Here is a 25,623-nt window from a genome sequence, read left to right as displayed (position 1 = left end):
ACATGTCTCTGTCTACTCTGAGGAGTCGATTTACTGCTTTCTGCTGGTCAAATACTTGCATTTTATATGGGCAATATTTTTTAATTGCAAGCAGTAAAATAAAAACTAGAGGTGTTTGAAAGTCTAGGGACATGCAGTGAGAAATTCCAACAGCTAGGCTGCTCAGAAGGACGTTGATACTTGGTGTAAAAGCACAGATCTGTGTATGTGTCAGTGTAATGGTAGGTAAATATCCAGTATATTCAATAATTTTTAAGGTCTAGTAATAAAAGCCATTATATAGGATTATTTTCTCTGGGAGATGCCGATTTAATGGGATGTAAGGCAAGAAACTCAACTTTTGGGTTGTAATAGGGCCATTGTAAGGATAAATTGGGTGTATGTCATTGAAGAAGAGTTGCGGGATATACCCCAATAAACGTATTTTAAATATACTCATGTTTTTCTAGTAATTTTGTTGGTTATGAAATAATTTACTGGAAAATACGAAGACAGTGATGTTAGGTATTATATGTTTAAGTTTTTCCTTAGGTTCTGTCAGAATAACGTAGAGTATATTCATTTTAGAAATTACTGCTTTCAAGACCTCAGATTTACTTGAGAGAGAAAATGGGTACGCCTGCTTCCTTAGAAGCAGAGACTTTCGTAACAGAAAAGCTTAAAAAAAAGTTCAGATATCTGTCTGGAAGTTCTTTAGCAGCTCTCTGGTCAGTAGTCTCTCTGATATTTATTTGATGTAAAGTTGGCAACGTGTGGAAGTAATCTCTGAAATGAAAAAAGCAGCACATAATGTCGCCGTAATATGCTGAAATGTCACAAAATGAATGTGGTAGCACACGTTCTGTGGGAGCTTTAGCACTTTTTAAGTGTACGAGTTATGGATTAACCTTTAGCTGATCATTTCTTTGTAATGAATGTTCAGTACTTAAATGACCTCAGCTATTTTTCCTGTTTGGAAAAGTTTCTCCGTGTCTCGGCGGTGCCCACGTAGCCCTGACCTTTGGTGACAGGTATGTGTCTTCACCACCACGTGTTCCAGCTTCTGCTACAAGAGTCCGTGCTGGAAGGACAGCTGGTCCACGCTGCTGCAGTGCCGATGGACAGTGGATGAGCTGCCCTTATTACGGAAATTTTCATTATTTTGTGTCTCTGTGATTATTATGGCTTTACGTAAATGGCATCAAGGATGTGTTCATTAGACTGGGCGCTTCTGTCTTAGCAATTGAAACGTGTCTTTCAAAAAGCTGCTTTCGTGTGCTCCCACGGTCCTCCTAACAGTGTCGTTTGGAGAGTGCTGTGGATGGCTGATACGACGTTCTGGGATGGGAGATGGGGATGTTTTGATAAAAATAAAACTTAATTTGCCCAGTAGCTAGTGATGGGCTGTAGTTAGGATCAGCTGGAATTCACAGAATCACAGAATGGTTTGGGTTGGAAGGGACCTGGAAGATCATGTAGTTCCAACCCCCCTGCCATGGGCAGAGACACCCTCCACTACACCAGATTGCCCAAAGCCTCATCCAGCCTGGCCTTGAACACTTCCAGGCATGGGGCAGCCACAGCTTCTCTGGGCAACCTGTGCCAGTGCCTCAGCACCCTCAGAGGGAAAAATTTCTTCCTTAGATCCCATCGAAATCTCCCCTTTCAGTTTCAAGCCATTGCCCCTTGTCCTGTCACTACACGCCCTTGCTGAAGAAGGTTTTGGGACATGAAATAATTATTTCGTTTCTCTAGCAGGATGGTTTTGTCTTTGCTAAGACTTCATTTTTGTAGCAAATCTTAATGTATGATTGTGTTTGATAACTCTGTAATCCTACAAAAACCAAAAAAACCAGCCCAAACCAAAGATCCAATATAGATAAGGACTTTCTTTTTAAAAATAAAGGAACACCCCTCTGTTGTTCCCTGGTGGCTGCTGTAAGCAAGAGGACAGGCATCTGCTACAGTAATAAACAAGTCTTTGGTTTAATCTTATGCCATAGAAGTTCATGTTTTCAGGGTATCACAGCCCTAAACTACTGTGAGCCCGCATGGGGAGATGGTGTGTGCGCATGGCAGAGGTAGCCTGGTCCCCAGGATGCCTTGTCCCACCTTCTTGTGCCTGCGGCGACGAAGTGCACATTACATCCCAGCCCAGGTAGTGCCTGTAGACAGTTTTGAAGCTGATGTTCTGTGGCAGTTCGTGGTCTCTGGCTTCTACAAGTAGCAGAAGGATCGTGTTCGGAGTGACCTAGGTCAGAAGAAGATGCCCCTGAAGGACAGGAGAGCAGCCTCCTTCCCGAGCATCTGGTTAATCTGGACTAGAAACGCCCCAATAATCCATCTCTGTTTTCCTTCTTTGGACTGGATAACCCACGCCGAATTCTGGGGGGGTTGTTGCGGAAGACGAGTAGGGACTCGGTGCGGATTTTCCCCGGAGCTGCCCAAATAAAACCCATTCCCCACCAGAAACTAATACCCAGCCAAAACGTTCACCACTGCGGCTTTTTGTCAGGTGCTGCTGTTGCAGGTTTTGCTGATAATTCTCTTTTGTTGAAAAGTTTGTTTTCTTGATTGAGCGATAAAAACTATTGGGGGCCCAAGGAATGGCTTTTCCAGCATCCCAGAGCGCTCATCGTCTTACTCACTGGTTCCTGTTTGGACAGAAGATGCACAAGCATGAGTGTGTGGGCTTTAATATTAGAAGTAGGAGAAAAGTAGAGGTGATTAGAAACGTTTACACCTTATTAGGTGGGCGTGTGGAACAAACAACGAGCCAGCTGGGAGACAGGCTGTGTTTGGAGAAGAGTGTGGAGTAGTTGGAGAAGCAGTGATTCCTTCAGAAAAGACCTGAGGAAATATGGGCAGGTTATGACTGGTTTCACTGGGGCCAGAAGACCAGTTTATTTTGCAAAGAAACAAACCAAGCAAAAATGCCATGAGTTGATAATGGCAAAAAAATAAAAATTGGTGAACACAGTAGAACTTACACGTATTTTTCTCTGCCCTCCAGCATAAGACTTCTTGTCTCAGTTGACATTTTTTTCCCCAATCGCTTCAAGTCTTGCAGCCATCTCTTTTCCCTTCAGAACAGCAGCGATCCTAAATAATAAAAATCATAAAAAGAAGAAAAACCCTGATCCATACCGTGGTGTCGTAATACTTAAGATCTTAAAATTCACGTACATATTTTAGAGGCAAGTCTGGGTCTTTCCTGCTGCGGAGCATTTCTCACCGCACAGATGTCTGCACATACTATAGCTGTGATATATGGTCAATTTTTCTTCTTTAAAAGAAATTCCTGAAAGTAATTTATGTCAGAAAAGCTGTCTGAGCAGCACATAGTTTTTGCTGCTCTTTATAGAGATTCTCTTGCATGTACTCTGGATAGTGTAAATGGTGTTTTTCTGGGGTGGTTGGGAGGATGTGCACAAAGGCACAGCCACTGAGCAGCAGCAGGAGGAAGTTTTGCTCTATTGCCTCTCTGCTACTACTCGGAGTTAGTGAACATGTGTATTAAATAAACCCCAGTATTTGCAAACCCCAGTAGGTGCAATGTTTCGCAATGGTTGTGAAGGCAAATACAGCAGTGTGTGTACAACAATACTTTTTTTTTTTCTTTTGTGCAAGCTTAAGTATCTGTTAGCAACTCGAGGCATTACTTTCTTCATTTGAGGATCATCCGGTGTTTCTCGTGGAGTGCTGTCAATAACTCCACTCCATAGGTGTCTTTGGCACGATTTGTAGTTACCTTCTTTCTTTTCAGAGGAAAAAAAGTGATTCCTTGCTGAAAATGGAACTGTTTTGGGGGGTTCTTGGGGATCTTACAAGTAAATCCTTGATTTATTTTAACCTGACATTAATTTTAAAGGTCATGCACTAGTGGCCATGGTGTTTATGTAGAACTTTCCTTTGACCTGTAAAGGTTTAAGAACAAACTAATGGAGGTACATATTTTTAGGTTTTGCCACATGAAAATGAGTTGCTGATTTGAATATAAACATTAGAAAAAATTAATTGTAATTAGGCTATTTTATTGACAGTGATTTACTGTGGTTGCTTACCTAACCTGGGCAAGGTTGAGGGGCTCAGCCTTGACAGCCCGGGTCACCGTGGGACCCCTGCAATGCCTCGTAGCGTTGGCTGCTGCTTAAAGGGATGTCTACAGGAGGTTCTTTTGGCTCAGAAGACTGTTTAAGAAAGGTTTCAAATGAAACAGAAAGGACTAGTTAGGCATCTCTTCACTAAAGAGCATACCGTATTATGTTTCGTGCCAAATATTTTATATATTAAGAAGTCAGTTTAAAGATGGTTCTGTGCTGATTAGCCCTTTAAAATTCTGCAAAAGTTTTTGTCTTTTTGAAAGGTCATCAAAATGTAGCTTAAGCTTTGAAATGCTTTTTAAAGCAAAACTGGTTCTGTCTTTTTTTTTACAGGTGTACCGTGTGTTGGAGTGGGGTCGCCATCAGCTTATCCCTGCTGACAGGCTGAAAGATGTGTTGCCACCCTGTCAACTTGGGGCTGGCTGTTGCTGTGTGCTCCATTGACAATTAACGAGCGCACTGCTATTAGTCATTACGGGTGTCGTGTAGTTACATCATGGGAACCAAAGCATTTCCTTTGAAATAAGAAGTTTTCTTGGAATAGAAATGAGTCCTTTTTGGTGGAATGCGGCTCGGTTGCCTGGGGCTAATGCTCTGGGTGACTCGGACACATCGCAGGCTGTTTTCTCGCCGTTGCTTCGATGCGTTTATGAAAGCCTTTGTGTGTCTTTCTGCTGGATCGATTTACCTTTGGTACATGTTTCCTTATTGACTTGATCCATAAAAAAAATAAGAGGGAATGGCAGGTGCCTAAGAAACTCCGTAGCTCTGTCTGCTTTAGTGCCTTTTAAGTTCATTTTGTTGCAGCTTCAGACATAGTTTGAAGCTTTCCTTTGAGCTCTGGATGAGAAAAAGCGGTGAGTCATGCAGGTAACTGGGCTTGCTCTGTGCAGTGTCTTGTAAACATGGTACAGAAGAATCAAAAATTATGAAGAATAAAGCCCTAAGTGACCTGATCTAAATTGGTGTTGCTTTGAGTAGGAGGGATTGGACCTGCTGAACACCCCGAGGTCCTGGCATAGGTTGCTCTGTGAGCCTCAGTTTCTGAGGTTGAGGACACGCAGACCCAAAGTACTTTACTTCAAAGAAAAACAAAGAAACTCTTAGGCTAAAAAAAAAAAAAAAAAAGGCAAAACCAACAGGCATTTCTAGATTCTCCTGTATTTGACTCAAGAAGAAGAGGGTAATGGAGATCTGTTCAAATAAAACTTTTTTCTTTTTTTTTTTTTTCATCCTAAGTGTCTTTTACTGTTTAGAGACTTAAATGGAGCTCTAGGAAAGGATTCAGGGATTGATTTGTTCTTGTTGTACTAGCAGGAGTAATAAGGAATCTGTAGACTGAGCTATGCAGCCAGTCAGTATCCCTCTGTCCTTTAATGGAGATGAATAAATATAATTACTGGCCTGGTAATGCCTGATGTCAATTAAGAAGAAAGGATTGAGTTCAGTTGTGTAATGTATTTGACTGTTCTAACTAACCTAAATACAAGATGTAGCTATTCGAAAGACTTAATTTTCATTAATTGCTCAAGCAGCTGTGTGACTTGACAAACACAAGAGGAATTAGGTATAAGGATGATGTATTTCTGTGTAAAACCAGATATACTAAACTGGAATGTGCACAAATTATTATTTTTCCTTGTTATCGCCTTCCCTCCAACTCCCCAAGGAACTGAACAGATGGTAGTATTATACTATGGGTAGAATTTAGAAATAGAGTGGAAGAGAAGGTTCTGGGGAGACCTTCTAGCAGCCTTCCAGGACCTAAAGGGGCTACAAGAAAGCTGGAGAGGGGCTTTGAACAAGGGTGTGTAGTGACAGGGCAAGGGACAATGGCTTTAACTGAAAGAGGGGAGATTTCCATGAGATCTAAGGAAGAAATTTTTCCCTCTGACCGTGGTGAAACACTGGCACAAGATGCCCAGAGAAGCTGTGGATGCCCCATCCCTGGAAGTGTTCAAGGCCAGGTTGGATGGGGCTTTGAGCAACCTGGTGTAGTGGAAGGTGTCCCTGCCCATGGCAGGGGGGTTGGAACTGGATGGTCTTGAAGGTCCCTTCCAATCAAAACCATTCTAAGATTCTTAAGCCACAGCGAAGGGTTTCTTTTGTCCTTGGAAAACAAAATAAGTATATTTTGAAGAGTGCTTCTGCCTGGATAGTGCAATTTGCATATAGCTTATATTGCTAGAAACATTCAGTTCCTATTGCGTCGTGAATCAAATCTGTAGGACAGAGATTTCTGGAACCTTTTGGGTGGAAAGCCAGCAAGGTCCACTGCAAGAATAGACTTCTGCACTTAAATTTGGGTATTTATAGAATCCGACTGCAGTCTCCCAACGTAAGAGCGTGTTGGAAGAGAAGCAGTTGCCTGAACACTGAGTCTCGTGTGATGCTGCACAGGGCAGTTACGGATGCAGCTGATAGTGGTGGCCTCTTCGTCCCCTGCCTTGAACCTCAAACCATGTCTGTTGACAGGATTTATAACCTGTGTACTGATACTGCAGAAAACTGCCAAAATCTTTGATTCTTTGTTCATAGTCAGCTTTAAAAGCTGTAGGTCTTTTGCTTGGAGAGGCTCTGGCTGGTGCTGCCCGTGCTGTGTTTTGCAGAGCGAGCGGCGATGCCGGCGAGGCAGGTACATGTTGTGGGAGGTGGGTGAGGCCATGGGCGTTGGGCAAACCCCTCAACTTGCCAGACAGCCCAGGGCTGCTGTTGTGTCCATGAATGTCGGTGGAGGGATTAAGTGTGGGAGGTCTTATCTCTACAGAATTGAATCCTCCCAGGCGAGCAGTGGGACCGTATCAGTGCAGTGATGCCGCTGGATTACAGGGTGCGTTCACTGTATAAGCAGTTTAGTTCCATTAAAAGGATTGGAATATTTCTATTGATCCTGGGAGAGCAGCAACTTTAGCATTATTAGGGGCTGTATTATTTGCTTGAGATTTTGCCCAGCTTTTTGCCACTAACGTCCGCGAAGATCACGCAGTGATCACAAGTTTATGTTTTATACTATCAGCTACTTCAGTTTTGATTGTTCAATGGTGTTGAAATTCGGAAACACCACAAAACGCCGGTGAAAAAGGCAGGGTTGGGTTTGTCAGCATCTGTGTTTAAGGCCTGTGTAAACAGGTGAGAGATGTACGTGCTGGAGCAGAGTGGGACAGCACGGACACACAGCGACAGCTCTGCGCTCCCGCCCCACGCAGCTCAGTGCTGCCCGTTGGGCGCTCACGAGCTTTTGCAAAGTCTCCTCCGTTTTGTTTTCCTGATTCCCATCCAGCCTGTGTCCTGGCTAAATGTGAGTTTTTACCTGCAAAGCAGCACACGTGACGAGGGTGATGGGGTGATGCTCTGCCTGCCTGCTTTTCTTCGGGTGTGCAGTTCTATTCAGATGATCAGTGCAGTGCAAGTTGTTAACAGTTGTCATTAAATTCGTCCATTTTCCTCCACTTTTGCACATTCCTTGTAAGTGCCAGACTCTGTCCTTACCGTGCTGCAGCACAGGGTGCTGGGAGCTGTAGGAAATTCCGTGCAGTGGCAGCTCCTGCCGGTGGCATAAAGCACCTGGACATAAAATACCTCCTAAAGTAGATGGGTTTGTAGTTCTCCATAAGTGCACGGGCCGCGGGATTTTGGTTAGTGAAGGAGAAGAGAGGTTGTGGAGTCTCCTTCTCTGGAGATGTTCCAAACCTGCCTGGACGCGTTCTTGTGTGATCTGATCTAGGTGGTCCTGCTCCAGCAGGGGGATTGGACTAGATGATCCTTTGAGGTCCCTTCCAATCCCTGACATTCTGTGATTCTGTGAGTTTTGGGCTTGAAGTTTTATTTTAAAAGGTATTTCAAGTGCTATTACGTGAGCTGGGGTCCGAATTAAAACAAGTCCCTGGAAGTCCGAATTAATGCAAAGCCTGACTGATGATCACATGGAGTGTTTTTGCTGGGGTTGTGCATGGATTTGATTTTGATAAAATTCCCAGTTTCCAAAGACTCCGAGTGCTGATGCTGAGTGCAGGAGAAGGTGAGTTAGGCACAGGGGGGTGCAAACTGTTTGGTCGTACTATCAGTGGGATAATTAATACTAGCTAATCAGCTTTGGGGTCATGTACACGGGCATGCATACGTCTGCTTGCAAATGAGAAAATAATGTCTTGGACAACAGTGGTGGTGAAAAGGTTGCAATTCCGGTTAGATACTGTGACAGAAAAGGTTAATGAAGTATATGAGTGTGTGTGCAATAAATTCTGAAGTCGGATGAGCGAGAAGGTGGGTTTTATGCAAGACATCGGTGGGGTCAGTAGTGCTGCGCTGCGGCCAGCGCTGGAGTCAGCGTTTCAGAAGAGGGCTTGCAAAATTAGGGAGAACACGGAAAGCCACAACGGGCTGCAGGGTGTAGGGGGCAGAATGTCACATCCTGGAAGATCAGGAGCTCAGGGTGTGAAGGTTGTCAGAAAGGGGAGAGCTGATGTAACAGTGCTGGGCAGCACTGTGATGAAAATAGGGCTACCAGAAGGCCACTCCATCTAATACAGGGATATATAACACAAACTGAAATGAGGGTTGGAAATGCTGAAGGAAGACACAGGGCTTTAACAGGCTGAATAATTGTTGAAATAGGTGAATGGAAGTGATTTTTTGGCAGCAGAGGAGCAGATAGCTTCAGTCAAACGTAAATGACTGAAATTCCGTGGCTTCTACGCTGCAGGAAGTCAGGCTGGGTCATCTAATGGGCCTTCCTGGAGTTTAATGTTAATCTTGTTTGAAGAGATAAATAGTGCTCAAATAGAAAACCAGCAATATGTAGCTATGTATATACATATAAGTGTGTATATAATATATATGTATATTTTTATATATATATATATATATATATAAAAATAAAAATATCACTCAGCTGTCTATGAGGAAAAAGTCTTGCAGAAAATGTCTTGCCTGATCTTACCGTGCTGCTTGCATGGGCTGGCTTCTTGCTGAAGGCTGCTGTGCCCTCTGTTTTTGGGAGGCTTGAAAATTACCTCTCGGAAACAAATATTTGTGTGCATTAGCTTTGCAGTCCTCTGTATATCTGGGAAAATAATACCATGTTTCCTAATATTTCGATTAGAATGCGCAAAGCACTTGAGTTATTACGTGGTCTTTCTTTTCCAGAAGCTGGATCTGTCAAAGCCTGGAAAGAATGAGATAATCAGATGGATTTGTACCTGCCCGTAAAACCAAAATGCTTTGACATATGATTTGGTCATTATGTATTCAGGTTAAGTTTCCCTCCTTTTGACTTCTGCTCCATCTTTGCAGGAAACCTTTCAGATTTATTACTGCTGTATCAAATCTTGTTTCATCTTTATGACTAAGCCAAGCCTAAATGTGCATCAGCCTATCTTGAAGCATTTACATTTTTTCTCCTGACCTCACAGCGTTGGCTGAGGCTTCCAGCTCTCTGTGCTAATGGGTGATAATTCCCCAGCCCAGGGAGAGGCTGATCCTGCCTTTCACACTGCCACCATTTATGAAATATTTTTTTTTTTGGAGCGTAAGAAATAAATTGGGACAGTTGGGTGGCGCTTTTTTTTTTTTTTTTCCCCTTTTCTTCACCACTTGTGACCTCCTGTGGTTTGGAAATGGGGTACAAAGGTGAAAAACTAGCTCTCCTTTCATTTCACCAAGGACAGGTTTTTTGAGCATTCCTTATTCGAGTGTTCCTGTACCGCTCGCACATTTAGATTTTCTCATAGGTCGAGCTCATGTATCATTAAATATTCTCTTGCCTGCAATCTGAAGGTTACTTCGACACAGGTCATGGTGTCAGGAATTCTTCAGAATTCTCCAAACAAATAGTAATCTTATTTAAGTCTGAAAGCCACTTAAAATAACGGATGGTTTGAACTCTGCTTATAATTTCACGTTTGTGTAATACGCCGCGCATCTTTCTGCGTTTCGTGGGTTTTGCACAATTAGTCTGTCTCGCTTTTTAATAGCTGCCTGCTTGAGGAAGCCAACATGAAAACTTAGTCATAATTTATTTAATCAGCAGAACAGCTGTTTCACTGCAAACTTTCATTAATAAACTTCAAAGTTTGTCTACATAAATAGAATAATTTTAGCACTAACAGGTTTCTCCATAATCTTCTGTATAGCAGTAATTTTTAAAGTGTAATTATTTTACATAATGTAATGCTATGCAAAACTTGGCCTCATTAAATTAAATACTCAACAGTCTCAGTTTTAAATTGCCAAGCAAAACAAAGATAAGTATAAACAATTTATTTTTTTTTAGCAGATAATTTACACCTCATCCAGGTAGTGGGGAGAACAAACTAATTAAGTAGTGATAGCAAAGGCAGATGAATGGAATGTGGAGTCACTGCTGAGGCTGGTCGCAGGCAAGATTACAAATGTTTTTAACAGTATAAATCAACACAGAAGTGAAATCGCGTTGTGTCTGTGGTCTTGATGGAGTTTAAATCCTAAACTGTTGATTTGGGTTGTGTTGATGTGTTTCCAGATGAAAACAGCTGGGTTTCCCCGCAGCAGCCGGAGCGGTGTGGCAGGCACGTCGCACCCGCGAAAGGGGAGTATCTTCAGAAGGTTATCAGCAAAATGATTCTGGTGAAAAATGGCACCCTGTGACCAATATGGTCGTGCTGAAAAAGCTGATAAGGCGTAGGATAGAGCAGAAAAAAGTTAAATGTGTTTTTATAAAAAGCAAGATGAGGTTAAATGGTCCGTGTGCAGCACAGCAAGGCGAGAGGGTCCACAGACCAGTAGGTTCCCACTCTGAGATGTAATCCCACTTTTAGCGTTGACAGTGGGTCTCCTCGGCCAGGCTCAGTCCTATTTTGAAGTTATTCTTGTAGCTTCACGTCACGCCGTGCCCGGTTCGGTGGTGGGTGTCTTGGGGCCGTGCCGGGTCTCCGGTGCTCACGGAGTCGTCTCTGCTCGTGGGCTGTGGGGGTTTCCTCCAAGCCCCGCTGCCCGTGTCGATGTACGGAGATCACTGGGAGGAGAAAACAGAAATTACTTCGCCTGACAAAGTTCTCCCAGATGAAATCCTCGGATTAACGCTCCTTTCCTTGCCAAGTCCTGCCTGTAACTGTGAACCCGGGTGTGAAGGAGCAGGAGGAGTTTCTGCAGCAGCACTGAGACACTCACGTGGTTTTGCCCACAGAAATGCTTCTCTGGTTGTCATCTTCTGTTATCAATGGGGATGTGAAGTCCCAGGTAACTGATTTTACTGTATGAAAGCAACAGTGTTACCCAGAGGAAAATGTGTGCATTGCTGTGATGCTGTTGAATGAGCCTTAGAGGACCCACCTGCTGGTCCTTGGATGTTCCAGACCCACCAGTCCTTGGACATTTAGGCATTGGTTGGCAGACCATAATTTCACGTAAAATACTACTGCATGTCTGGAAGTGCAGTGCTATTCTCCAGAGTTTTGTGTATCTGGGGGTGTGCCAAGGTTTTGGGCTGTTGCCTGCCCTGCTCCAGGGACTGGGGAGAACGTTTATATGGAAAAGAAGCGAATGGAGCAGAACACCCTGTGGCTGATGGTCCTGGGTTGTCCCGTGCCACCCCTTGACTTTAAGGCTTGTTTCCCATGTGAGGGGCCAGCCCGTGTTTTGGAAGTTTGGCGCTTCTTTGCCATGTCGCATATATTCTGGTTAAGTAAATGTTCCTCACAAGCTTTCAGGAGGGAGTTGGTTCATGATTCCTTATCCCTGGTGCCCACTGGAGTGCCACCCCAGCCTTCTGGTTCCGTGCTTCTCCTGTCTTTTCCTTGCAAAGTTTCCTGACATTGTAAGGTTTTAGCGAACCTCTGACACGGAATCTGGGCTTGAATTTTGTACCATCTGCTGTCGTCAGATGCTTCTGTGGTGGATCCAGGCAGAGCATGTGGAAACAAAGCATCAGACTGTTTTTACCAATTTTTTTAATGTGGTTTTTTTTTGTGTGTGTTTGTTGTTTTTTTTTTTTCCCAAAGATGGCAGGGTTTTTGCTGTAAGGCAGTTCTTTTTTGCTTTCATTTTAAAACAATTTGCATTTAGGCTATTGATTATTTACCATGTAAATAGCTGCTTAATCATTTCCAATTACATTTTCCATCTATAGCAATCTGTATTTGTAGTTTTTAATCTCTGTAATTGAGAAGGGATTTTTTTGTTACTGTACACATTAAGGTAAAGCTCCGTTTCCTTCGGATGCCAGGTTGGTTATTGATCCGTGCTCTGTGACTTGCATTTCTTTGAGGAATGGGTTTCTTGCTTCACAAAACGCTCTTTCCAATGGATAGCTTACGTAGCAGAATTTGCTGGCATATCGACACAAGAGAAGTTCTTTGTTTCTAAAATTGTTTTCTTTCACTCTAGCAGCTTTTTGCCCTTGTCTGTGAATGCTTCATTCTCCTTGATGATGAGGAGAAGGGAATGTATTGGTACCTTCTAGGATGTGAGTAATCCACACCACCATTTTAATTGGCAAAAAATATTTGTAAGCCATCATGTGTAATGTGCTAGTAGTAGATTGATTGTACCTCCTGGTTGATAAATCAAAAAAAATTACTGTAAAGAGCTTCTGTAATTGTGTTAATTAGAGAGATTTATGTCTGGTCTCTGCAATACAGTTTGTGATGATGTGTGCAACTCAAGAGCAGCTTCCTTCGGCCGGTGCTGCAGTGACAGACTGACGTGGCATCCCTTGGCATGGGCAAAGTCCTTCCTGGACAAGCAGAGATGATGTACTAATGCTTTGCTGTTCCTCCATTTCCTTTCTCAGACCCTTCCGTGTGTTCCTGGCTAAATAATCAATTGTGTTGCGCGATGCGTGAGACGAGCCTTTCGTAGCGGTGCAGGGGTTGCAGTGTCACTTTGGAGCGTGCAGTGTCGTGAAGTGCCAGCTTCAACCCTTTTGCCTTTTATCTTTCGAGCAGAATTTCTTGAATACTTCATAATTTCTTTAAAGCCCTGTTTGTCTTTATTTGTAAACGTGTATGCGTATATATTTCTGCTGCTTGAGTAGCATCTGGAAAATAATTTTTAGAAATAATTGCTCATTCTTCCAACTAAATAGAATTGTTAATCTCTTTTTATATTTCACTGTATACTTGCCTTAAGTAGAAGAGAGAGTGGTGTTTATGATCCAAGGCCATAAATGGTGACTGTGAAGTTTTTTCCGTTGCAGTACAGAGCCACAGGAGCCGTGAGGAAGATGATTCCTGAGGATGTTTGGGTTGCGTTGTTCCTACTTCAGTGTTTAAACATAGCTTTTAAGATTTAGTTATTTGGATTCTAGGAGGTAACAGACTGAAGGAAAGATTTTGGTTGCATTTGGTGGAAATACCTTTGATAAAAAGTTGCAATGTGTTTCTAAAAGCATTGGGAGTGCATTCACTGGAAACGGAATGGAAGAATTAATGTGCTGCAGTATGGGAGTGCACAGTGCAATAAGCTGGTGATGGAAAAGAATACTCAGTGTTAGCATCTGTTGAGAAAACACTGAAATTCTAAGAAATACAAAGTTTTCAGATGACATTTTTTATTTTCTTTTCTGTTTTGCTTTTCTTTAGTTATCTTACTGTAATTTCACTAGCACGTACAGACCCAGTAGTTAAATATCTTTCTTCAGTACTGAAAGACTCATCATTGTTTGGAGAGCAGTAACAGTTTTCGTACCAGTACGTATGTCCAAGTATGTTTAATTGTGACAATACTATGGTGATTATCGCGTGCACACGTAAAGCTGGCAGACCTCTGTTTCCAACTGCATGTTAATTGTGACAAATCCTAACACAGAAGTGCTGGTACTCTGCCAAAAATCGATTTCCTGTAGTAAGTCATAGACGAATCAATACGGTTGACCAAGGTAATTGAATTAAGTACATGTGGGTGGGCAGAGTGGTGCAGTCTGCAGGTGGAAGCAGGGGCTCGCAGTCCCAGCAGCACTGCTGGCTGGCACTGATCTACTCTGTGGTCTTGGGAAAATCACTTAGAGGAGCGTTGGCAACACTGCCTCCTCGTGCTTGTGTGCAAAAATTAACAACTTAGTAGCTCAGCAGCTAGTCAAAGGTGTAGGGAGGACACATTGGCCGTAGCGGTTCCAACCATAAAATATGGTGAATTAGCTGATACAAGAAAAAATGCTTTGAGTTCTAAACCAAGGTTCTCTTAAACCTTCGCAAGTACATGCAATGTTTTGCTTGGGGTTTGCTAGGCTGTGCTTGGTGCTGTCCCAGATGGATGGGCAGCCACTGAGCAGAGCATCTCGGAGGCAACAGCGGGAGCCAGCCCTGTCGCGTGGAGCGTTCCCACGCCGGTGCCCTTCTGTCGGTCTCCTCCTTCTCCACCTTCTGTCCCCAGGTGCTGTGCAGCTGTGGCATATGGGCAGCATCACCTGCTCTGGGTGGGTACGGTGCTCTGGTGAATCCCCAGGGAAAGAGCTCACCTGCGTTTGGATTCCCATGGGTTCAGCCAAGGCCAAAACGATTTTTTTAACGTGTCGGTTATGGGTTTGGGGGATTTCAGAGCCTTTTTCCTATGCAATAGGGCTTTGAATCCATAATAAATCCCTTTCACTGTGCTCTGTCTGTCATCGTTCAGGGATAGCAGCAGACTGCCTGTCATCAGAATAACCTATTTTGAGCTTCAGTCACTTGTACCAATTTCTCAACTAATTTTAGGACAGATGACCACTAAGCCGTTCTAAAAATGCTTTTTGAACTTTTAATTAGAGGAACAGGCACGAATTCAAAGACGAAATGTGCCCTACAAAATAGGTAACTCTTGTCGTAGCTGTTAAGAAAAGCGTACGTTGTATATAGTGTTAATTGTTTTTAGTTAATTACATTTTAACAGATTCAGTCAATTGGAATAATTAGTATATCTGTCATGCTTTTGATTTGAAGCTGAAAATGCTTGTGGTTGCTAAAGGTCCCAGACAGCCTTGTTAGAGTGTACAAGTATTTTATAGTTTGCAGATGGAGAGCAAAAGCACGTTGAGTCAGTGATGACAAGGAGGGAATCTGGAAGTCAGTCATCGCCGATCCTCCTTCCCCCTCGTCACCAGCACCCGTGCGCTTCCCACCAGCACCCAAAGCTCTCACGGACAGAGCAAAGGGTAACGAGTTTTAAAAAATGAACGACTGTACTGTCTGTAAAGTTGTTCTTTGATTGCCTTTTGAAATATTATGGTTATTTTTACATTTTCCTGCCTCTTTTTCCCCCCCTCGTTACACGTTTAGGTATCACATCTATTCAGATTGGAAGGTGTAACAGTTCATAGAATCATAGAATAACAGAATGGTTTGGGTTGGAAAGGTCCTTCCAAGATCATCTCGTTCCAACCCCCCTGCCATGGGCAGGGACACCTTCCACTACACCAGGTTGCTCAAAGCCTCATCCAACCTGGCCTTGAACACTTCCAGGGATGGGGCAGCCACAGCTTCTCTGGGCAACCTGTGCCAGTGCCTCAGCACCCTCAGAGGGAAGAATTTCTTCCTTAGATCCCATCGAAATCTCCCCTCTTTCATAACGCATGCTGCTTGTGTGTGCCAACACCACATTTAGTTCTGTGCTAATTCAGTTTGAAAGTGAGACCTACTTATCCCAAAATAGAAGAGACCACAATGGCTGCAATGGTATTTTGTTCCTCTGCAAGAAAGGAAACAATTTGTGCTTTAATGTAAATGAAAACATGTTTGTTTTTCATATCTTTCCGTTTAACTCTTAGCTGTAGATGGTGTCTCAGAGGAGGTGCTGGGTTACTGAATAAGGATGATTTAAGCTGTTTCCCCGCCGTGGAAGCTCCTCTGGGCGTTGTGTCTGAGGCATCTATGACGAGTTGGAGAAAGCCTGAGGCACGTTTGGGCAGAGGGGACAGAGCCCACGTCTGTGTTGGAGCAGCTGGGGAGGTCCATGGGAGGTGGCGAGGCTTGGGGAGAGCAGGGCACCTGGGAGGGGAGTGCCTTCTCCTCCTCCAAGCAGTTACGGAGGTGGGTTTCCATGTCACCGTGGTTGGAATAACGTAGGGATAGTCCCAGCAGTGAGTGAGAAGCTGTGCTTTGGAGAGGAGGAAGGGCGAAGGGATGGTCCCATCTCTCTCCTCGCTGCACTTGAGCAGGGCTGTTGCAGTGTCCGGCTGTCAGCTGTTTCAGAGTGACTTCACCAACTGGCTGGTTCTTCCCAAATACCTAATTATGGGTATCTTGAATGAAGTTTCTTGTGAGATAGCACTCAGTCACTCTGAGCTACAATTTCTGGTGCGTTAGAACAAAAATGCCCCTCTATAGATCGAACCACCTACTTGGTCAGTAGTAGCAGCAGCCAGGAGCAGGGCAGGAGTCTTGACATCTTGGCTGAAATGGTTTCTTTCTGTACCATTTTTCCAGATTGAGTTGTCTGTGCTGCAGATGTTGGAATTTTGGATTCCAAAGTGTGTTCCTCAGGTCGGAGTTACGTTTTTGTTGTATGATACAATGCTGATTTACTAATGAGGGGCCTGTCATTTGTGAAAGAGAAATTTTTGGGAAAGACCCCTTGGGCTTGGAGAAATTGCCTGAGTGGTGGTGGTGGTGCAGTTTGCTTTTAAAAAAAAATAAAAACTCAGGAGAAAGAAGGTCCAGGTTAACGGTCTGTGGAGGCAACGTACCTCACTTACCTGTTAACCTCGTTTATCTTCTGGCTGTCACATGGTTTGTTAACAAAAGATCTTCATCTGCTTCTCAGAACAGAAGTAAAAGTTAGAAGTAAAATGCAAAATAATGTGCAAAAATGCAGTAATAATATGCTGGCTGGTGCTCTGAGTTATCAGGTCCTCTGATTTTGATAGCGAAGCAGATGATCTGTCTGAAATCAATGTCTTATCATTGACTGTGTTTTCCATCTCATTTGTATAAGGATAAATCTTAAATTTCTTGCAAAACAATTAACAAAACACTATTTTAAGTATTTGCTCACAAATTCTGAGAAAAACATGTTTTCTATTATCAAATCAATACCACATCCAATTATTAAGCCTATTTATTGTCTTGGCTTGTAAAATAGATAATGCTTACATTTCATCCCGCGTCAGGGAGGTTATTTCTGACGCTGGTGCTTGGGTCAGCTTTCTCCAAGCGGTCCGTCGTGGTTCCTCAGCCTTTATTGAGTGGGTGGATAAAATTCCATCTCTTGTGTGTCCAGGGTTGTGGTTCCTCAGCCTTTATTGAGTGGGTGGATAAAATTCCATCTCTTGTGTGTCCAGGGTTGTGTTTCCTCGCAAGGATTTCTGAAGAGGAGAGCGCTTCTTGTTTTTCTCCTCTCTGAAAGTTGCAACTGTGGCTTTTTTATCTGCTCATCCTGGGTGATTCTCTATGGCCCCCATAGGAGCTTGAAACGTAATTTCAGAAAAATAATTATAAATTGATGCACGTAGATTGCTGCAAATTAGTACCTTTCTGATCCAGTGACAGTAAACATTACATTCAGCTGATTGCTTCCTACACTGCCCCATTAACTTTTATGTGGTTTCCAAAAAGACCAGCTTTACGTTTATTTAAATGATTAAAATGGGGAGCAAGCGAGGCCACTTCTTTCCCTTTTAGGAACTAGATTGAGAGATTGTTCATCAAAACAGTTTCAGGGACAGGTACTGAGAATTTGCACAGTAAATCTAAACGCAATTACTCAGCCAAAATGGAGTGAACTTTGATGTCTTATTCAGCTGAATTTTTAGAAGAGTTGATGTGATTGAACCCAAATCTCACTGGCAGTGACTGGAATTAAAGGAGTCTGAACAAGTCCAATTCTTTTGAAAATTAACTTTGCTAATCGAATTTTATATTGAGTTTGCATCCTGTCTTTTTTGTCTTGGTCTTGTTTTTAAGTGATTGTGCTGTTTTAAAGGACAATTACTACAGTGTAAGTCTGGTCTGTTTAGGGGTGTCTGCATTAGAGAAACTAAGAGTTAGGGTGAATTTTAAGTTTTATTCTATCTACAAGATCATGGATGTTTCAGATGTATTTTTTAAATAAAAAGGTTATGGATAAAAAGACATCACAAATCTTCATTTGAAGAAATGCATTTTTCCAATAGACATTGTTGCACAGCTGGTCTTGAGATGATGAATTGAGTTGGGGGTAGATTGACTTCTGGGGGATGTTTTGTGTTCTCTGTGGCTACTCAGAGTCCACGTTCCTCTGCTTTTACCCTTCCTCACAGCCGTTTGGACAAATTAAGGAATGATGTTTTCTCTGCAGATCGCTTTCAGCTCTTGAGATTGTTCCCTAACGAGCTCAAATACAATGCAGGTATTAAGGGTAGTCAGCCTTTGTTTATAAATTTAGATAATGGATTTACTAATGCCATTTTAAAGTGCACCAAGTATAAAGTGCACACTTCTTTTTATAGTTAGGGATAAAAATCTGTAAAGTAATTTCATAAGCTTTAATGGAGTAACCAAGCCAGCATGTGTACTCATATTCTGGTCTTTAGGTGTATTACCAAACTGGCAATAAGACTGGGTTTGTGATCTCCATCATGCCCCGTTATAGCCACGACTCCAGAAATAATTTGTTCATAATGTTGAGCATTTTATGGGATTCCAGCTTATTTTCAAACCACGGGCTCAACTGGATCAGCGCGCATCATATGTCAGTACTGCCTCCTCATTTGCTTGCTGCTCCTGTGTCCAGTGGGACTACATTTAGCATCTAATGAGGTGAAACCCCTTATCTCTATTAAAGGTGTATTATTTTTCCACTTCAGCCCAAGTATTTCAAAACACGGCCTGACATTTCCATTTTCTTAAATACTAGCGTTTTGTTTGCAAAAAAAGGGAAGAAAGTCTCTAGATGACCCATGGATTAACAATTAATGTAATATTATATTTAGGAAAACATTTCTGCAACTTCGTCTCCCATCACTTTGCATTATAAACTGTACAGAGCTGAAAAACTTTTATTGTTTTGGTTGTTTTTTTTTTGTTTGTATCGGGGCAGTGATGTCATCCAGGTGGGCTTTTTCCTTTTTGACATTTTGAAATTTCTCTGCTCAGCTTACAAATCAAAAGAAAAACACCTGCTTTGGCTGTGCACGCTCGGCCGCTGGCTGAAGATCTGCTCGAGGAATTGGAAGTAGTTTATAGAACATTATCTTTAACATTAATTGCAGAAAAATAATTTCTACCCAGCAGTAGTACGCCTTGTACGTCTTTTATGCTTTGTGGGAATTATCAGAGCTGTTCGTAGGGATTCAACATGTTGGAAAATGGTTGGGGAGCTGTTTTTTAATGATATGGTGATTAATAATTCAGGTCTGTCCTATACTTCCATAAGGAAAAATCCTGCACCCTGAGCACCCACAGACCCTGCACCCCAGTGCTCCCACTGGGAGTTAGTTGGGTGTGTGCAGATGCTTTGCTAATAAATTAATACAGTTCTTAATAATTTTTATCATCATCATGATTTTTATAGTAATGCTAATTTTAGCACAATGGTCGTTTTTGTATTTTCTGAAGCAGAAGACCCCCCTCCAAACTAAATAATCAGGAAGATTTTTTTTAATTAAAATGACACTTCTAAGTACCCGGCTCAGTCCACCCACCCCTCTTGCTCCGTTTGGGTCCGTTTTGCCTCTTTCCAGGCACAGACCCCCCCCGGGAGGACGCAGGCGGCTGCGTTTGGCACAAGTCCTTCCTCAGCCTGGCTGGAATCCATCGGGATCGCTGAGAGCCGGATCTGCGACAGCCTCTCCTGCGCTGGGCTGAGCCGCCGCGGGCTCCGGGGCCGGGACCCACCGCTCCCTCCCGCAGTCCTGGGGGCGATCCGGCTGCCGTCACCGCACGCTTTGATCCGACGTGCTTTCATCCCCTGTGGCAGTTGGGTTTTTATTTTTTTCTTTATTTATTTCCCCCTCCCTTTTTTGCCGCTGTCTGTGCTTTGGGATCGGGATGGCAGTTGGGAGCCACATCGCCTTACGTGATGCCGTGCACAAGGCAGACCGCTCCTTCCGCAGGGATGCCGGGCTGGGCTGGGATCAGATCAGTTCCTAACTGCTGGACTGGCTTTGTGTGAGTCTCTAATGTGTTTTCCCAATCGGGTTTTGATCCAATGCAGATTTAAAGTATTGATTTACCGGCTGTTAGAGCGGAGCGCGCGCCGTGGGTCGCCGGTGGAGCGACGGCACAGCTAATGCAGTCGGTTCTTGCAGCAGATTTCCCGGCATGCGTGAAGCAGCCTGACCCACCCTTTTTATTTTTCTGCGTTAAAAATTGCTTTGTCGGATGAAAACAACTGGGAAGGCGTTTAGTCACGTTGTGTGTTTTAAACCCTGTTTTAATTAAATAGGGGAACGGGAATATCTGGCTGCTGGCACTTTTGTTTTATTTAAAACTTGTTGTCTTTGCCTTTGATGTGAACACCTGGCAGCGAGGTGATGCTGGAGGTGCTGGGTTATTTGCTGACATCAGATCGTGGTGGTGCAGATGCTGCTTGCTCGTGTTTGCAGACCGGTCGTGCTAATTACGATGCAGCGCTTTGTGCAGTGGATTGATTCGGTAGGATTGCTGAAACCCTTGGGATTTTCTTTTCCCTTTGGGAGCGATCCGTTCAAAGAATACAGTTGTTCTGTGCATTGGGGAGGATTTGTTGTGTCACTGGTTTTAAATGGAGAACTGGTAGAATGGAGGGGGGGGGAACAAACGGGTGAGGAAGAAGGGGAGGCAGGCGTTTGTCAGACCCCGCTGTAGTAGCAGAGACTGCTTTTTTGAAGCTTTTGCTAAACATGATTGTGTTGAGATTACTTAATCCCTTTGTAATTGAGAAAGAGAATTAATTGCTGGTAGTGCTTGCTGTATGCTTGCCACGTAATCCCCCGCTCGGACAGCCCCCTTTGGATTGGTGACCCCCGTTTCTGTTAACATCCCGCTTGGAGGGGTGTTAGATGCTGATGAGACAGCGTTTTTCTGAAATTCAAATAATGTGCAAATCTTAATGGAGTTTCTTAACACTGAGATAGGTAAAAATAAAAAAAAATCACAAAAGTTTTCCTCCCTCTCATTGCTAAATACAAGAGAGTATGGATTACTGAGCCAATATTTTACTATGTCATTCACTTCTCTTGCGGTGTTTGCAGAAAACAACTGTTTTCTGTTTCTGATGGCAACTCGTGCAGAAGCTCCTTAACCAGGATTTTCTCAGTCTGTTCTGATCTTTATTTTAGATTAACACAGATATCTGTGTTTTCTAGCAATGATTTCACATCCGATTTACTTTTGGTGACCTCTTTTAAGCGTTGCATCGGAGGCTTTGTCAATAACTGTGGTGTTTCACCGTGTTGACCATCGTTACAGCCACCGAGTTGATCACAGTTCATGAGTGACACTGTCTGCAAACTATTGGCCAGACAGTAGGTCATGCCCTACAAACAAATAGCTATTGCTAAAGCAAATCCTAACAACGACCTAAAATCATGCATAAATAAAATAACTGACAGTATTGTTGGAACAACCGAGTCCCGATGTGCACACAGGGGTGAACACTATCAAGACCGTAAACTCCAGCACTCGGAAGTTTGAAAATGTGAGAATTAATGTTCCCTTAGCAACAGTAATTTGCCCCTTTTTTTGCATGTGTATTAAGGTAACTCTTTAATTATGTATGGTATTGTTCCCTAGTAACCTTGCTTCTCCACTGCAGGGAATGGAGTGTGCTCAAAATTTTGATTTGTAGCAAAGAGAGAAAAATGAAATAGTTCAATTGTTCGACTCAACTGTGGGCTTTTCCTTATCTTCCTGCAGTCCTCTGCCTTTGCACCATACATCTTGAATTCTCCTGGTACCAGCCTCTTCCAGTACCTGGCATTGATTTGTTTGTATTTTTTAATATTTTTGTTGCAAGTTTTCATCATTTCACAATTCCTGCCTCTGAGGGAGAAGATCCCTGCTCTGCCCTGGAGGGTCCATCCTGCCTGGATGTGCTTGCAGGAGGCTCCGTGTTTTCTGCTGCTTTTACCTGAATATACAGGGCACGGCGGATGGGCAGGGTCGGTGGTCCACGGCGTAGAGAGTGAAGGGCTTCCCAGAACCGTCCGTAGCGTGTCTGGCTGCCGTTGGTTCATAGGGTGAACCTGTGGGTCTATTTTTGCACGTGAAGCGTGCACGCACATGCGTGCCAGCACTCGTCTGCGTTTGTGAGCGGGGCAGCTTGGCAGCAGTTGTGCTCCTTCTCAAAATATTCTTCCTTAAAGGCCACAGAATGGTCTCGAGGGTGCCCGTGCCCGTTACGTTATAGAATCATAGAATCACAGAATGGTTTGGGTTGGAAGGGACCTTAAAGATCATCCAGTTCCAACCCCCCTGCCATGGGCAGGGACACCCTCCACTACACCAGGTTGCTCAAAGCCCCATCCAACCTGGCCTTGAACACTTCCAGGGATGGGGCAGCCACAGCTTCTCTGGGCAACCTGTGCCAGTGCCTCAGCACCCTCTGAGTGAAAAATTTCTTCCTTAGATCTAATCTAAATATCTAAATATAAATAAATTTCTTTCTTATATCTAATCTTTCTTATATCTATCTTATGCTGCGTTTCACCCAAGCCACAGCCTTTGCTGCAGCTGCTCCGAATGCAGCAGCAACGGGCGAGCGCAGTCGCATGTGCCGACTAAAGGCATAATATGTGCTGAATCATCAGATTTCTTTTTGCTTTTCCCACCCTGTGATTTTTCTCCCCCCCTTCGTATATTGTGTAACTTGCAAATTACCTGAGAAATTTATACCAGGCTATGAATCCTGCGCAGCAGTTCCTGTTCTCAAACCTGATGGCTTTGGCAGCGAGTTGTCCCCATTTTCCATCCTACTGTTGGGTGTGGAAGAGCGTTGGAGAGCCGGAGCACCGGGTCCACCTGCCATCAGCTCGGCCACCTTGGTTACTGCTCTTCATAAAGCACCAGTACTGGGTTTGTTATGTCCAAGAGACAGTACAGGAGGGATCCTGTCCTTCCAAGTGGTCTTAAATGGATTCATTCCTACTTAGGCATGAAGTATCCCAGCGGTACTTTTGCTGGTGGGTGGTTTTTGTGTCTCTTTAAGCTCCCACCATGCATTTTGTAAATTTACTGCACTTAGAAACTATCTACTTCACTTCATAGGGAAGCTGACTTCTGAGAGACCCAAACCTGCTCATTTTGACTGAAAGCTAACAGGTTTTTTCTTTTAAAATAAAGAACATGCTTGTCTCTTGGATTTTCTTCCACGGAATAAATCTAAGTAGGATTTAGATTCTCAGTAAAGCTATTGGGTAAAAGCTGTCTTCCAAACAGCAGCTTGTGTTTCCTCCCTACGGAAAATGATGTCAAGGGAAAGCCTTGTTGCTTCTGTTAATGGGAGCATGAAATATTGGAAGAGCTACAAACCAGTTATGACAAGATGTGGGTTTATGCTTTGGCACTCCGGTTTCCCTGTTGCACCTCGTGCCGTAAAAGCAAGAGATGCTTCCCTGTTCTCAGCCTCCCGTCCAACACCGGTGGTGGTGGCTCTTGGTGCTGAGAGTTCTTACAGGACCCCAGAGAATGATGCTTTAATTCTCACTAATCTTCTGAATACGGGGCAGGTAGGGGAATGGTGCTGGATCAAGTTTGTCTGAAACAAGCAGGTCCAAAGCAGGTAGGAACGTAAACCTGGCTTGGTGGGAAGGAAGGACCTCAGGAGGTCTGCAAGAGTGGGAATGAGGCTGAACTAAAGCAAAAGCACGCTGAGGGTATGAGGGCAACATGGGTTTTATTTAAAAGAGCCCAGTTAGGTGAAACAAAAAAAAATTGGAGTGAACACAGGTTCATACTTGGTCTATTCCTTCATCTCCAGAATTCATCCCACCCAGCGACATTGACTGGAGAGGTCGGACATCCCTTACTAAGCTATTGTGTTCTAAGCTCAGCTCAGTCCTTCAAGTCCTTTATTAATTTTTTTCCTAACTTTCAAAACTCTTCCGTCTCTTTCAGGCATATATGAAGAGGTTTTCAGTGTTCTGTAGCTCTTTGAGAAGAATTAGAATAAGGGCATTTTAAAGTTAATTTAGAACATCTGTTTATGGTAGTGAAACTGTTATTATTAACGTAATGAAATATTAGCTGCCTTTGGTGTTCAGAGTATTTCACTGAAATGAGAGTTAAGCTGTTGTCTAAATCGTCCTGCAAAGCACTACGGAAAAAGTTGCTCTCTGAATTCGGGAGAAATGAATTACAAACGAGTTTTGTGTCTCCAGACCTCCCTTCGTTTTACCATAGTTTAAAAACCAAAAAATGTGTTAGATTTGGAGTCTTATTTCAGAGCTCTTTTAAAATGTAATTTAACCCAACTGTATTGTATCCCCCTGTCCATGGGGACCTCCTGGGTTATTCTCATGGCAGGATGGGGCCGTTGGTCCATCTCTGCCACGTAACTGGACCTTTCCATGTGTGATCTCCTGTGAGGTTGCATCCTGCAGCATCGCCTCCGTTAGGGTCCACCTCCATCAGAACCACTCCAGCCTCCTGCCAGCTCAGTACTGGGGGGAACAGTTTGCCAGGACCTGCCTGTGGGTTTGCTGGACTGTGCTGGCGAGGTGTTCGTTTACCATCACTCACAATAACTGTGCAAAAAGAAATAAAGTTTGTCTTTTGATTATGTGGTTTTGATAAATGGAGGGTTTTACTCCTGATTTTAGTACTGTGACTTTCAAAAGATGAGGGTTACAAAAAGAAACTTTCAATCCTTGTAATTACCTCGCACTATGTATTCGTGTTTGGAACTCAGAGGTTTTTTGTTTTCTTCCTAACTTAGAGGTTGTCCATGTGGGCTCTTAGCCGGGGGGCCTTTAACAATGATGATTATATCCATATGCAAAGCAGTGTTCAAAACCAACATCGTGCATTAAAAGTCAAAATACAGAGAGAGTGACTCAACTCTTGGGGAAGACTCAACCCCAAAAGGGCATCTCCAGGCCAGTAAAGGCTCCTCAAACACGTCAAAATTGCAGTCCTAGTTGCAACATCACGTCCTTCTTGCAGCCAGAATAGAAAAGTGAGCAGGGATGACGTCGTGGTCTGTGGCAGTGGTGACGGCGTGCCGGGGAGCGTGCGGCCGGTGGCAAATATGGGATGTCGGGGTTGCTTGAGCTGCATTTGGGGTGCTGGCCTCTGCCTGCAGCTGCTGTACGACCAGGGAAAATGCAAGGGGGAACCGAGGGCTGGAAGCGTTTTGCCAAGGCAAGAGGAAACAAAACTCTGCGTAGCCTGGGCGGTGTCCTGCTTTTTTGTGGGGTTGGGGTAGACATAAATTTTCAGTGACGTTATCAGTTCTGCTGTTATGCTTCTATACACAGCTGTTTATGGTAGTGAAACTGTATGATTAACATTACTGTAATTAACATAACAAATAACTATATTATATAATTAATTAATTATTACTCTGGCTTTCAAGCCAGAGTAACGGGTGCAGTTCAGCTGTAATACGAGTTGGTAGAGTTGAGTTACTTCATGGCGTAGTAGGCCCACCCAACAAATAACTTAGGGGATATATAGACATCTATAGATATAAATAC

At 43.4% G+C, this 25,623-nt stretch overlaps 1 protein-coding gene across 5 annotated transcripts in view; it reads left to right on the top strand.

Annotated features, from left to right (window-relative positions):
• Positions 1-25,623, top strand: part of TANC2 (tetratricopeptide repeat, ankyrin repeat and coiled-coil containing 2) — a 218,346-nt gene that overhangs the window by 25,929 nt on the left and 166,794 nt on the right. The window lies entirely within an intron of this gene.

The sequence above is a fragment of the Tauraco erythrolophus genome, chromosome 25, assembly GCF_009769465.1.
Source record: "Tauraco erythrolophus isolate bTauEry1 chromosome 25, bTauEry1.pri, whole genome shotgun sequence".
NCBI lineage: Eukaryota > Metazoa > Chordata > Aves > Musophagiformes > Musophagidae > Tauraco > Tauraco erythrolophus.
This window is presented reverse-complemented; position numbering and strand designations above follow the sequence as displayed.